The sequence below is a fragment of the Natrix helvetica genome (genome assembly GCF_964273705.1).
Source record: "Natrix helvetica genome assembly, chromosome: 1".
In the NCBI taxonomy this organism is placed as follows: Eukaryota; Metazoa; Chordata; class Lepidosauria; order Squamata; family Natricidae; genus Natrix; species Natrix helvetica.
Window position 1 is genome coordinate 17,119,011 of NC_138548.1, and position 15,199 is coordinate 17,134,209.

Here is a 15,199-nt window from a genome sequence, read left to right on the forward strand (position 1 = left end):
CTGTTGCTTGGGCAGGGGGTTGGACTAAAAGACCTCCAAGGTCCCTTCCAACTCTTTGTTATTCTGTCTTCTGCCTCCAGGACTCTGCATCTCTAATGGGCATCCACTGATTCACTGCCACCCACCCACCCAAGTAGGGCAGTAGAGTGAGATGCACAGCCCATAGTTGTGCTTATGCTTGGCATACAAAGGATGCTATGTCTAACCCTTTATGTATGCAAGGTTCTTGTGGAAAACTTCACTGTGCCCAAATCGCTACCACAGTCCTGGGCTTGAGGGGCTGATCCAGGATTAAAAGTGAGCAAAGCAGGTTTTTCAGCCCCGGTACGAATGCATTTTGGAAATCCCAGCAGCACATTATGGGGGTGCATGGCTGCCCTTTACACATGCACAAGTCATCAGGAACTCTTTAGGACCAGGAGGAAATAAGATGAAGCTAAGGCTAAAAGGGACAGGGTGGCTAAGATGCTGTGCTTATCGATCAGAAAAGTTGGCAGTTCAGCGGTTCGAATCCCTAGTGGCGTGTAACTGAGTGAGCTCCCATTACTTGTCCCAGCTTCTGCCAACCTAGCAATTCGAAAGCACGTAAAAATGCAAGTAGAAAAATAGGAACCACCTTTGGTGGGAAGGGAACAGCATTCCGTGTGCCTTCGATGTTTAGTCATGCCGGCCACATGACCACGGAGATGTCTTTGGACAGCGCTGGCTCTTGGGCTTTGAAACGGAGATGAGCACCGCCCTCTGGAGTTGGGAACGACTAGCACCTATGTGCAAGGGGAACCTTTACCTTTAAGGCTAATGTGAAGGAAGATTGGAGAAAAACTACTCTAAAATAGGGGTCCCTAATCTCCGGGCTGCAGCCCGCTACTGCTGCTGCTGAAGTGGCAGGAAAGTGCACGAAGCTTTATCTGCACATCACGGGATTTAGGTTGTGCACACAAAACCATTTCCCCAGCCATCAAAACCACTAAAGCAGCTGCTATCGTCACCAGTCTGCGGGACCAAAACGGTTCGGGACCCCTACTCTAAAACACATCTCTGATTATTTATGCAGTAGTGCGTATTATCAAACATGGCACCATATCAAACTAAGCTGGCTACAAGTAGTCCTCAACTTCCAACTATTCGATTAGCGACCAAAGTTACAACGGCATGGAAAAAAAGTGACTGGTGACCGTGATCCCCCTGGTCATGATCAAAATTTAGACACTTTGCCATTGACTCATATTTATGACCGTTGCAGTGTCCCGGGGTCATGTGATCGCCTTGTGCTATCTTCTGACAAGCAAAGTCAATGGGGAAGCCAGATTCCTTTAACAACTGGGTCACTCACTTAACAACTGCAATGATTCACTTACCAACTGCGGGAGGAAGGGTCGTAAAATGGGGCACAGCCCATTTAACAACGGCCTTTCCTAGCATTGGTAATTTGGGGCTCAATTGTGATTGTAAGTCAAGGACTGTCTGTACCCCTCAGTTCGACCCTGAGCTACAAATACTCTCTTCTATTGATCCAATGTAAGAATATTGATAAGCTGCCGTAATAACTCTGTCCTGTGAATCATTTGATACCTCCCGCCAAAAAGCTCACAATGGACAAACCATATCGTATACTTAGATCATGAAGTGGATTGGATGGGACCCACTTTGACCCCCAAATGACCCTGCCTGTGGGAAAGCTAACTGATCCAGCAAGGAGGCCCCGGGCAGCCTTTTTTCTCCCCTGCTCTCCTTCTATAATGCAGGCAAGTCAGTGGTGAGTTTCGGACTCCGTTCTAACCGGTACAGTTGGGACAGCCCCGGAGTCGCCTATATGCACACGTGTGTGCTGCGTGCATGCGTTGTAGCATCAAATGATGCTTCCGCAAGCCCCCGCAACAGTCCAGCTGCTCAGCGGAGCACTGCACATGCGCTGTACGCACCATGTGCGTGCGCAGAAGCGCCAAAAGCTTAAAGCACAGGTAAGGACCTTGGGCATGCGGGCCCCCTGGAGCACCGTACCGGAACGGCACCCGGTGCTCCGGGCAGGATCCGGTACGCCTGTACTGTCTGCAACCCACCACTGAGGCAAGCCTCTTGACTCCCACACCTTCAATTGTAAAAATGCTAGTCATAAAATCAATGTTGTTTTCTCTCCAGAGAACTCAGTTCAAATAATGCAGAGGAAGGACGAAGGGATGGTGATATTTTGATTGGTCAATCGGTACTTGAATTCGGAGTTTATCCATTGAATTTATATCCTACCTTTCTTCTGCGCCACACAAGGTAGCAAGGTATCTAACGTGGGGGTACTTGGTGCTCTCTGAGTTTGGTTGTTTTCTTGCAGATGTTTCATTACCCAATTAGGTAACATCGTCAGTGCTAGAAGGAAGTGGGGTTTGCTCTAACTACACACTGATGACGTAACCTAGTTAGGTAATGAAACATCTGTAAGAAAACAACGAAGCTCAGGGAACACCGAGGACCTCACAGTTCAGTCTTGAGCTCCAAATACTCTCTTCTATTGGTACATAAAAAGGGACCAGGTGGCTCAGTGGCTAAGACACTGAGCTTGTTGATCAGAAGTTCAACTGTTCAAATCCCTAGCGCTGCGTAACGGAGTGAGCTCCCGTTACTTGTCCCAGCTTCTGCCAACCTAGCATTTCGAAAGCATGTAAAACTGCAAGTTGAAAAATAGGAACCACCTTTGGTGGGAAGGTAACAGCGTTCTGTGCTCCTTCGCCGTTTAGTCATGACCACGGAGACATCTCCGAACAGCGCTGGCTCTTCGGCTTTGAAACTGAGATGAGCACCGAGGCCTAGAGTTGGGAACAACTAGCAGAAATGTGCGAGGGGAACCTTTACCTTTACCTTATCTAATGCTCTTGCTTTCTATTGCCCCACACCGACAACCCTAAGAGGTGGGTTGGCCTAAAATCATCTAGCTGGCCTTCTTGGATAAGGGAGGAATAGAACTCGTGGACTCCCAGGTTCTAGCCTAGCACCTTAACCACTGCACCAAACTGCCCTCTCTCATATTCTGTATTGTCTGATGACGGTGCTTGTGCAAATGTCCTCATCCCCTCCCACCACAAACGACCAACCTATTTCTTCACGGAATTACCCCTTCACCTAGCATTCCCCCCCCCTTTTTTTTTTCCTTTTGACCCAACACCCAAATGGCTTGTTGATACCAAAGATGTCTCCAGTCAGGAGAAAAATAAATAAATGAATAAATAAACCAGTGGCCCTGCCTTTCTCTCCAGCACAAACCTGGCAAGCCTTTGACAATGTTCTCTGAAATACCTCAAAAAAATATTTAATGTATAGTTTATGTGACAAAATAATAATGATAATAATAATAATAATAATTACTTAGCTAGTTTTTGGAATTTGCAACTTGAAGCTTTATACTGTTAAATTATAATTTTTGCAGAGATGGCAAGTGTTACTATGTTGACATGCTCAATGGAAGACATATTGAATGTTTGGAAAGGAAAGGAAAAACTGGTTAGTTTCATGATTTTTTTGTGTGTGTTTTTGTTTTTAAAAAAGAGAAAGATTGAGAGAGAGAGAGAGAGAGAGAAGGTTCCTTGGAGTTTACAGATTTCGTATTTAAACAAATCCTTTAAAAGAAAAAAAAATCATACATGGTAGTAATATCCTATGCTTTGGGGATGTGTTCCTTTTTTTCTGCTGAGTCATGTCTTACAAGAGTATTTATTATATGTGTTTATGTGTTCAAATGTAATTTAAGAAGGAAAAAAAAGACAAAAAAAAGAAATGAAAATTTGATTTATGCATGGAAAAAATATACTCTTTCTTGAAGTAATGTAATAATTATTGAGATGGGGAGGGCAGGGCGGGCGAAGCTGGGTTTGCCGTGTTGTTTGTCTAACAAGATTTAATTTCAATTGGAGGTATGTGCATGGATCAATTAATTTCATGTGACTGTGGACGTTTCTTTGTCAATTCTCTCTTGTTTTATTTGGTTCCTCCTTTTCTTCCACCATTTTCTTTCCTTTGTATATTAGTGCATTGTTAAAAACCCAATGGGGTGTTGGAAGACGTGTCTCTGCACCAGGGGTGGGTTCTGGACGTTCACAAGTGTATACGCTGGATGCGCGATGCGCACGCATGCGTAGTCCAATTAAAATTGTTCTGTGCATGCGCAGAACTCAAAAACAAGATGGCGGCGATGGCAACCAGGAAATCGGTTTGGGGGCGTGGCAGGCCTGTGTCGTTGCCGTTTCCAGCGACGCGGGCCGCCATACCACTACCGGTTTGGCAGAATAACAGCTCATGAGAAAAGGGGCTGCTTCGATAGGACGGATTTGAGCAGGTCCAACAAACTCAACAAATGAACTTTAGCATCTCCCCCCCCCATCCCCCCGGACTGGTGTGTTCCTTTTTAGCATCCAATCACAAGTGTCTTTATTCAGAAGAGAGAAAAAGAGACAATCATTTGCAATGTGTGTGTGTGTGTGTGTATATATATACACATCCAAATAAGTTGATCAGTCAATCGTCCTTTCTTATGCTCCCCTTGGAGACAAGGGGACGCAATCAAACCAAGGGCCAGTCTGAATTTATGCTAATGCCCTTTTAGGTCCTTTTTGGGGTGGTCTGGATGAGATAAACACACTCTCTTTCTCTCTCTCGCACACACACACACACACACACACTCACACCCATTTGAAGATGGACTGGGAAACTCGCCATGGCCAACCTGCCACGGAGAAATCGCCACGAGACAACTCAACAAATATAAAAGTTAAATTCATTTCAACAGAGCTATGGCCAATAACAATAAAACAAAGAAAACCAATCTAGAAGTATAAGGGTTGCAATAATTTCAATGAAAATGTGGTCACCAGTAATAAAAGTTAGCGAAATGATTAATGTTGAGTCTCGAGATTAATGCCTTGGTGGTGCAGTGGTTAGAGTGCAGTACTGCACGCCACTTCTGCTGACTGACGGCTGCCTGCAATTTGGGCAGTTCAAATCCCACCAGGCTCAAGGTTGACTCAGCCTTCCGTCCTTCCCAGGTCAGTAAAATGAGGACCCAGATTGTTGGGGGGCAATAGGCTGGCTCTGTAAAAACCGTTTAGAGAGGGCTGTAAAGCACCGTGAAGCGGCATATAAGTCTAAGGGCTATTGCTATTGCTAATTGACCATGGCGAATTTTCCTAGACTTTTTGGAGAGTGGTTGGGGACCTCCCTCACCAACCCTGTTTTCCAAACACTACACCAGGGGTGTCCAAACTCGGGAACTTTAAGACTTGTGGACTTCAACTCCCAGAATTCCCCAGCCAGCATGGCTGGCTGGGGAATTCTGGGAGTTGAAATCCACAAGTCTTAAAGTTCCCAAGTTTGGACACCCCTGCACTACACTGTTCAGAAGTTCGAAATTCATGTCAGGCAGGAAAGCTCGATGGTGGGGTGCAGGTTAGAAGCAGGAAACCCGCTACAGGTAGTCCTTGACTTAACAACCATTTGTTTAGTGACCGTTCAAATTTTACAACGGTACTGAAAAAAAAGTGGCTGTTTTTCACGACCGTTGCAGCATCCCCACGGTCATGTGATCAAAATTCAAACGCTTGGCAATTGACTTATATGTTAGGGTTCCAAGTAACCCCCCTAACTAAAGAAGACTCCGAGGCTTGAGTTTCCTCAAAGTTCCATTTTATTAGTCATATTGGCATATCTGGGAAAACCCGAATCTGAAAGTTTCAAGGTTTTCCCACCCAAACGAAAGTCCAAGTCCCTGCCCAGCACCAACATGTCCATCACATGGCCCAATCAGGCACCGTCCCAACTGGAGATGCCTCCCTGTCACACCATCGCAGCTGCAGGGCAAGGTGTCCTTGACTCTCTGAGAAAGGAATGTTATTTTGACTATATATCTCCCATACTCCATATAATCCTCCTCTCCCATTTTCCCACGGTAGAAAATGTGGCAGGCCTGAAGGCCCAATATAAAAGATGGCTTCCAGGTCTGACATATTTATGGCGGTCGTGGTGTCCTGGGGCCCTGCTTTTGTGACCTCCTGACAGGCAAAATCAATGAGGAAACCAGATTCACTTCTCAACCGTATTACTAACTGAACAACGGCAGCGATTCACTGAACAATCCTGGCAAGAAAGGTCGCAAAATGGGGTGTTTAAGTCATTTAACAACTGCCTCGCTGAGCAACAGAAATTTGGGGGCTCAATTGTGACCGTAAGTTGAGGACTGCCTGTATTCATGTCCTAACAAGTCTGCTCGGGTTGAGGGGGAAAAAAAAACAGCCAAACCAGTCAAGAGAGCAAATGCCAATCCGTGTAAGTAAAATGGACTTATATGGCACAGTATATATTGCTTCTGGTATACACATGAGGAATTTACCAATAAATGAGAGGACTTTGTTTCGCATGAAAATGTCTCTGATTCAAACTGGTTGAAACCCTGGAAAGCTACTCCGGTGAGTACAGGTAGTCCCCCTCAACCATTCATTTAGTGCAGTGGTGGGTTCTGGATCCCGTCGCAACCGGTATGCTGCGACGGGGCCGGGCGTCCACCATGTGCAAGCACTCTGCATTCACACGTGCCCCCACTGCCCTGCGACGCTGCAGCTGCTCGGCGGAGCATTGCGCAGGCACCGCACGCTGCGCAAATGGCCCGGTTGCGCAAATACAGGTAAGGAACGCAGGTGGGCCCTCCAAAGCACCGTTCCGGTACAGTGCCTGCTGCTCCCAGCAGGCATCAGTACGCCCGTACCGGAGTGTACCGGCCGGAACCCACCACTGGTTTAGTGATTGTTCAGAGTTACAACGGGACTGAAAAAAGTGACTTACGCTTACAGGTACACGCACTTAACCACGCAGCATCCCCACAGTCACAGGCTCAAAATGTGGGCCCTTGGAACTAGCATAAAGTTATGACACTTGCAGCCTTCAAGGGCCATGTGATCTCCAAGGGCAACCTTCCGGGATGTCTTCTGACAAGAAAAATTAAGTGGAGCAAACTGGATTCATTTAATGACCTTGTGATTTATTTAACACTCATGGCCAAAAAATGTCGTAAAATCGGGCATGCCTCATTTAACACCGCTTTACTTAGCACATAGATGCAGGGACAGACTAACAAGAGTTGTAAGGGACCTTGTAGGTCATCTAGTCCAACCCCCTGCCCAAGCAGGAGACCCTACTCCATTTCTGACAGATGGCAGTCCAGTCTCTTCTTGAAAGCCTCCAGTGATGAAGCTCCCACAACTTCTGAAGGCAACTTCTGTTCCATGGGTTGTTTGTTCTCACTGTCAGAAAAGTTATCCTTATTTCCAGGTTGAATCTCTTCTTGTTCAGTTTCCATCCATGCTTGTCCTAACTGTAGTTGTAAGATGAGGACTACCTGAATAGATAAAAGTTGATGTAGAAGGAGGGATCACTGACTCTTTAAATCAGGTATCCATACTGATGTATGTGCTGTTCTTCCAGAAATGTTCCTAGGGTTTTTTTTAAGGCACGGTACAAAGGAACCAGCCACACTAAAAAGCAAATCAGGGGACAAAAGGACTCAGCATTACAAGTAATCCTTGACTTACAACCATTCATTTAGCAACTGTTGAAAGTTGCAAGGGCACTGAAAAAGGTGACTTATGACTGGTCCTTGCACTTATGACTGTTATAGCGTCCCTGCGATCACATGATCAAAATCTGCACTTGGCAACTGGCATATATTTACATTGGTTGCAGCCAGGAGTGAAATTCTGACAGGTTCTGGAGAATCGGTAGCAGAAATTTTGAGTAGTTTGGAAAACTGGCAAATACCACCTCTGGCTGATCCCAGAGTGGGGTGGGAATGGAGATTTTGCAGTATCCTTCCCCTGCCACTCCCACCAAGCCACACTCACAGAACTGGTAGTAAAAAAAAATTTGAATTTCACCACTGGTTGCAGCATCTTGGGGTCATGTGATTGCCCTTTGCGACCTTCCCAGTTGGCTTTGGTCAAGCAAAGTCTATGGGGTAAGCTGGATTCACTTAACAACCACATGATTCACTTAACAACCATGACAAGAAAGGTCATAAAACTGGGCTAGATTCCCTTAACAGCCACCTTGTTTAGCAACAGAAATTCTGGTCCCAACTGTGGTCATACGTTGAGAGCTACCTGTAGAGTTCGGATGAACTGGTAGTTCGACCAGCGCTTGGGCTCGCTCACCCACCCAGGCGCTATCCTGTCCTATATAATTATGTTTTTGATGGCGCAGAAGACGTGCGCACACATTTTCGGGTTCTGGGCAAACCGGTTGCTACATTATATGATGCCCACCTCTGGCTAGCTGTACTTCCTTTTCTACCACATAAAAGGAAATGAGTATGGATTACCTGCAGAAAAAACAAATTGTTCAGACACATATGAAGAGAACTTATGAAACACAGCAAGGATCCTTGCCTTTTCTGGTTTGTGTTTCTCGTCTGTGACCTCATGTCATTCTCAGTGTGAAGAAACAATCTTCCCATAGATAAAACATCCTTCCTTTCCAAACAGATGTATTGACACACCACTTTTTTTTTTTTTTGCCCTAGAAATAATTCCCTTGAACAACAAGACAAGTGCTGTAAATTTTTGGAACAGTGAGGCAGAAGACGAAAAATCCCTAAAACACTGCACCACAGCCAATACAGGCCAACTTTTTTTTTTCATGCCCTCATTCTCTTAATAAATTGCAGAACGTTTAACAGATCTCTTAGTAGTCTGATTCTAGTAGTCTCTTCAGACTGAGATCCCTCTCTGTTGCAATGTCATCCAATTATGGTTAGTTTAAGGCAGGGGTCAGCAAACCTGTGGCTCTGGAGCCACATGTGGCTCTTTCATCCCTCTGCTGCGGCTCCCTGTAGCTGGTCGACTCCACAATTGATAGGGCTTTTGGTTAGGTAGAGGAAAAAGGATGCCGTGCTAGGAGGAGACTCTATGGTGGGGGAAATGGACTTCCGGTCTGTCAGGGGAAATTTCACCCTGAGCTAATGAGGTGTAGACCGTCGGCTTTCCTAACAGCATATCTTCAGAAAAAGCGAAAATAAGACCCGATAACATGTTCTAATGAAAACAAACTTCAATATGAAAATAAAAATAAACAAAACCTTACTATCTAAATTAATTACATCTCTGCAGAGCTATGTGCCTGCCTCAATAGACACGGTCAGCTCCAGAATTGAACAGGGGGCTTCCGGTTAGGACCTTTGTGGCTCTTTGAGTGCTTAAGGTTGCTGACCCCTGGTTTAGGGTTACATCACCATCTTGAAGTACAGAACCATTGCAAATAGCCTTTTTTGTTGGTACACTGAAGACGCACCTGGCTGGGTGTGTGTTTTAAGGTGAGCCAGGAGTGTACAACTTCACAATCCTGGGAGGGAGAGACACATGAAGTTCTCAGTCCTGGATGTGTCTCCCAAGTACATACAGTAAATCTTCTCTAAGGTTGGACTTACACAGTACTTTTCAATTAGTTAAAAAGTTGGCTCATTTGTGGTTTGATGTACTGGGGGAACCCTGCCATTCTCTCAACATTTGGAGTGAAGCCTCCCTCTCATTAAGCCATAATATATGATTGGTCTGTTTGGGCTCAGCATGTTTTGTAAACATGACCATGACGTTTTCTTAACCCAGGTTTAAGGTGAAGTTTGCAAACCCAGCCTTAATGTGACCAAAGAGGAAATAATTCAATACATTGCAAATATTCACATTATCTGTGTTAGTTATTTTAATTGCATTTGGATGCAAATTAAATTAAACTGTATTAAATCTTGGTCTTGGCCACTTCCATTTCTTTGCTCTTGGTTGCAGCCGTCTGCCGCTGCATTAAGTGTAGCCATTGACCTGGAAAAAGCACAAGTTGTGGATTCTTAGGATAGCAACAGAATATCTATCCTCTCTTCCACGATGCTGTCCATAGAGCAGCACAAGAGAACAATTATAATGGTAGATCTACTATTGGAAATCATGGCAGACTGACATTGAGGAAACTACTTGTCGTCGATGATATATGAAACTTAGATAGTGCTGGATTTAGATAGTGCTGGCTCAGGAATTCTGGGAGTTGAAGTCCACAAGTCATAAAAGGGCCCTAGTTCTCCACCCCTGTCTTAAAGGATGAAATTGAAGTCACGGTCCTTTTCACTCCAATGTAGGGGACTTCAATTCCCAGAATTCTCTAGTACATAGACCAGTGTTTCTCACCCTTAACCAGGGGTGGGTTGTTGCCAGCATTACTGCTGGTTCTCCTCACGCTCACTTTGCATGGGTGCTGCTCGCTACACTCGCGTGCGCCACACATTACTTGTGCAAGCGCATGCGCATGTGCAGAACATTATAAAATGAGTAAAAAACATGCTGGCAACGGTGTAGGCAACCGGGGAACTGGTTCGGGGATGTGGCTAGCTGGCCATCCCTACCGGTTTGGCAGCCCAGCCCCAATATCCACTACTGGTTTGCCTGAACCGGTGCGAACCGGTAGCAACTTACCTCTGCCCTTAACCCAGTGGTGGGTTTCAAATAATTTAACAATCGGTTCTCTGCCCTAATGATTTGTTCCAACAACCAGTTCACTAAACTGCTCAGAAAGTTAACAACCGGATCTCCCGAAGTGGTGCGAACTAGTTGAATCCCACCACTGCCTTAACCTTTTTAAGATGTGTGGACTTCCAACTCTAGAATTCTGGGAACTGAAACCCAAACATCTTAAAATGGTTGAGAAACATCGGTCTCTAGACCCTCCTGTGCGAATGGCACTACAGTTACTTAAATGCTCTCCCTCAAATTTAAAAAGTTACACTCCATTTTAGTGCGGTGATCATTTTAACTTTTCTCACCATGAATTGACTTCTACTGGGATGCCCATCCCTTCAAGGTCAGCAATGCTTGTGATAATCATGTCAAAACCACCGAGTGAAGAAAGACCCAGTCACAGCCGATCTTGGGTTAAAGAAACAGCTGACCTCTTCACACAACATACAGAACCCAGCAAGCCACTAACTCCGTCATGGTGAACTTATGGCATGTGTGTCACAGGTGTCACATGTAGCCATCTCTGCGGACACATGAGCCATTGCCCTATGTCAGCTCCAGCACGCATGCGTGTGCTGGCCAGCTGATTTTTGGCCTTTCCGGATGGCCTCTGGGGGAGGCCGTTTTTGCCCTACCCAGGCTCCAGGAAAGCCTCCGGAGCCTGGGGAGGGCAAAAAACAGGCCTACCGGGCCTACCAGAAATTCGGAAACAGCACGTTTCCAGCCTCCGGAGCTTGGGGTGTGGGGTGAAAAATGGAACATCGAGAACTTCCACTCAATTTCGGCACGTGAGGACAGGAAGATTCGCCATCACTGCACTAACCAGTCATATCTTATTACCAATGATTTTGGTAGGACATAGTCACCGTAAGAGGGTTAGTTTTTCTCTGTAATAAGGAATACTGAATCTTCCTCCCTATCCTCCATATTAAGATCATCCCCCAGTAGACAAATATTGATAATACTTCAGTCTGTTCCCTTCCCCACTGGCCAGGCAGGAATTAAAAAAAACCGTGTAGTTTAGACACTGCAATCATTTGGGAAATATATTTTATGCTTCATACTACCTTGGTATGGGCTTCCTTACTGGACAGAATTGCTTTTCCAGCTGTTCTGTTTCTCCTACTCTTCTTGGAGAATCTTCTGGGCATATTTGATTATTGGCTGAATGTTGGCCTTGGTACAACATAACTCACCAGTAAAACCATTCTCTTCCAAATTGAAAAAAGTTAAAGGCAGAGGTGGTATTCAGACGGTATGGAGTGATTCGGGCGAACCAGTAGCTCTGATCAGCTATCCTGTCCTTTATTTCTTACTTTCTAGCTCATCTCAATCACGCAGCACAGCTGATTCCCTCCCCAGCTGTTTTACTTGCCGTTGCTGGCTTACAAGGTAAGCAGCTGAACTTCTAAATGCTCCATTTTCAGCGCTGTGCATGTGATCACTCCTGATGCAAGAATTGATCTAATTTGGAGCAGTAATCTGATCTAGAATACACCATCTCTCCTGAGAAACTTTAGATTAATACTTTTTTTCCGCCTGCTCTCAATGTAGTGACAATAATAGTGTTGAATCTTGGAGTTTGAGTCTATCTTAAGATCTATCTAAGACCTCATATCAACCTTTGCTCTTCTTCTGCTTCCTTGCTTGAAGATCAATCCAGGATGTAGATGGCATGAAACCTGGACTACCCTGTTAATTCAGTAGTGTCAATCTGACAATCAGAACCAGTGGCATATTTTTTTAAAAAATGCAAATTTTAAAAAAAGGAATTTAGGTTCAAATTATTAGGAACAATAAAAATACAATTTTTTTTTGAGCTTGATGTTGGCTGAATATAAGGACATAGGTTTCTTGCCAACAATTGCAGTAGCACTTAGACTTATATACCGCTTCACAGTGCTTTTCAGCCCTCTCTAAGCAGTTTACAGAGTCGTCCTATTGCCCCCAACTATCTGGGTCCCCCTTTTACCCACCTCAGAAGGATGGAAGGCTGAGTCAACCTTGAGCCTGGTGGGAATTGAACTGTCAAATTGCAGGCAGGCAGCCAGCAGGCAGCAGAAGTAGTCTGCTGTACTGCATTCTAACCACCGCCCTGCTGTGGCTCAATGCAAAATCGGTTGTCGTCTTCCAATTTTTGTTTAATTTCTTAGTCAAGGCTCCCATCCAAGTATTAGTGAGGTCTAATCTTGCTTTAAAATCAGGCATTTGTCTGAAACGGTATAGAGTTTCCTGCTTAGGCAGGGGGTTGGACTAGAAGACCTCCAAGGTCCCTTCCAACTCTGCTATTGTATTGAATTATAAACAGAGAAGTTAAGAAATATCTTGACCAATCTTGGTCTTGATGGAGGACATGCCAGCTAGAGCATCCCTTAAGGTTATTCGCTATATTAATATTAATTTATTAAATTTTATTTATGAAATGTATTAAAGCTTAGGGAAATATGCCCGGCCTGAAACAAAAGGTTTTTCTTGACTCATATAGGAAATATTTGAGGAATTTCATAAAAAAACAGAGATTCAGTATGAAGGAATGAAATTCCTTCAGAGGAATTCAACCATCATGTCCCAAAGGTGCTTTTTTTTTTTTTCAAGAGGCAACTGGACTTTCTGGTTTTTCTTTGAAGACATTTTGCTTCTCATCCAAGAAGCTTCTTCAGCTCTGACAAGGTAGGACACCACCCGTCTTCAAAGAAAAACTAGAAAGTCCAGTTGCCCCTTGAAAAATCACCTTTGGGACCTGGATGATCTGGATGACTGAGAATCCCCATAGACACCAAGCCATAATGTTTTCCTTGATTACAGCTCAGTGTGCCATGTAAACTCAATTTCAGTGGTTTGGTGGCTTAGGTTCTTCTGTGAACGCAACCAGTGGTTTGTGTTTTTTTAAAAAATTTGATAAACCATGATCAAATTGCTCCTCTCTGGGCATCAAATTTCATTTTTCAAACCTCATGAAGACATTTTAAAATGACCAAGTTCCCGATGACTGGATTTTTTTTTAAAAAATAGTCATTCCAACCAGAAGAAAAGGAGACTCACTGCCATCTGGAAGGGGATGGTGAAAAACTGAATCTAGGCACCCAATTTGTGGGGTTTGTGGTGAAACAGTGGCATCATCTGGAATTTCAGTAGCAGAATTTCTGTTTTGCCTTTCGAAGTTGTGCCAAGTAATTCAAATTTTGCAGCTAAGGGGAAAAATCTGGACCTACAACAGGGGTGGGTTTCAATTTATTTTACTACCGTTTCACTTGTGTGCTTGCACGCTAATGTGACACTTCTGTGCATGTCGAGAAGCATCCAGGCATGTGGGCGGAGCCGCCACTACTTGTTCGCCCGATCCAGGGTAAACCCCCAGAAACCCACCTCTGATCGAGAAGTATAAATGCCCCTCCCCCCTTAATGAATACAATCAAGTTTTGGGGTTTTCTGGTTTATTTTTTAACAATCATTTTACAAAAAGAAGGTATGTGTTGGGCACTTTATCAAATAATAACAATAAGAAGGAGCTATTTGTATTATTGGCAGCTGCGTTTTAGCATCCAGTAGCTGGGCTACCTTTTCTTGGCTGATTTTTGAAAGGAAACCAAGTCAAATCAAACCAAATCTGACAAGCAGAAAAATCTCTGTGTTCATAACATTCAGTGACGTGCGGTGAGGTTTATGACTGGTGAGGCACTGACACAGTGCTGGGTTTCAAATATTTTTAGACTTGTTGACTTCAACTCCCAGAATTCCACAGCCAGGCATGCTCAGTTCCAATTTAAAGCAACAGCATTTGTTTTTCTCCTTTGCTCCTTCTTTCTTTTTCTTTTTCTTCTCCTTCCCCTCCTTCCTCCCTCTCTCCCTTCCTCCCCCTCTCTCAAACACACACACACACACACACACAGAAGTTGGATTGGACTATCTCTCCTACCCCTTCCCTCTCTCACTCACTCTCAAACAAACCCCCCCACACACAAAAGTTGGATTGGATATCTTTTCCAGTGGCTTGAAAGCAGCTCCTCTGCCATCACCCCCCATTCCTCTGCTGCCTTTCCCAAACACCTCCACCATTGCAAATGCAGCCTGCTGTCTGGGTGGGAAATGCCTGGAACACAATAAAGCCCACCCACCACCTCCTGCTGGCAGGCTGGGGTGAGAGGAGAGGCAGAGAAGCCAGAGGGGAACCGAGCCGAGCCTTCCAAAAGAAAGAGGCTGGGGGGAAGTGTGTGTACTACAGCATGGCTCTGCCTGGCTTCCTGCCTCCTCCTGTGGTCTCCTTAGTGCTCGCTTGTGCTCTCCCTCCCCAAGTGTAGTTTGATTGCAGGTGGAGCCATGTTGCCTTTTCAAACTTGTAATCAGTGAAGCTGGGCTAGATTTTTATATAGTTTTATCCAGCTGTGTGTGTGAGAGAGAGAAATGAATGGGGGCCTGGGGAGGAAGTCACTACACTTGGGGAGGGAGAGCACCAGTGAGGTTAAGCAGAGTCATCCACGGTGAGGCAGCAACTAGCTCAGCTTTTTCCATTTACTTTTTTTTTTCATGATGAGAGTGGTGAGGCTGTGCCTCACCTGCCTCACCTGACTGCACGTCACTGATAACATTATATACTGTTCCATAATTACGCTGTACGTTACTACAAATTTCAGGTTCTTTTAATGAATTATTTTTCTCATTCACCTTAACTCCTG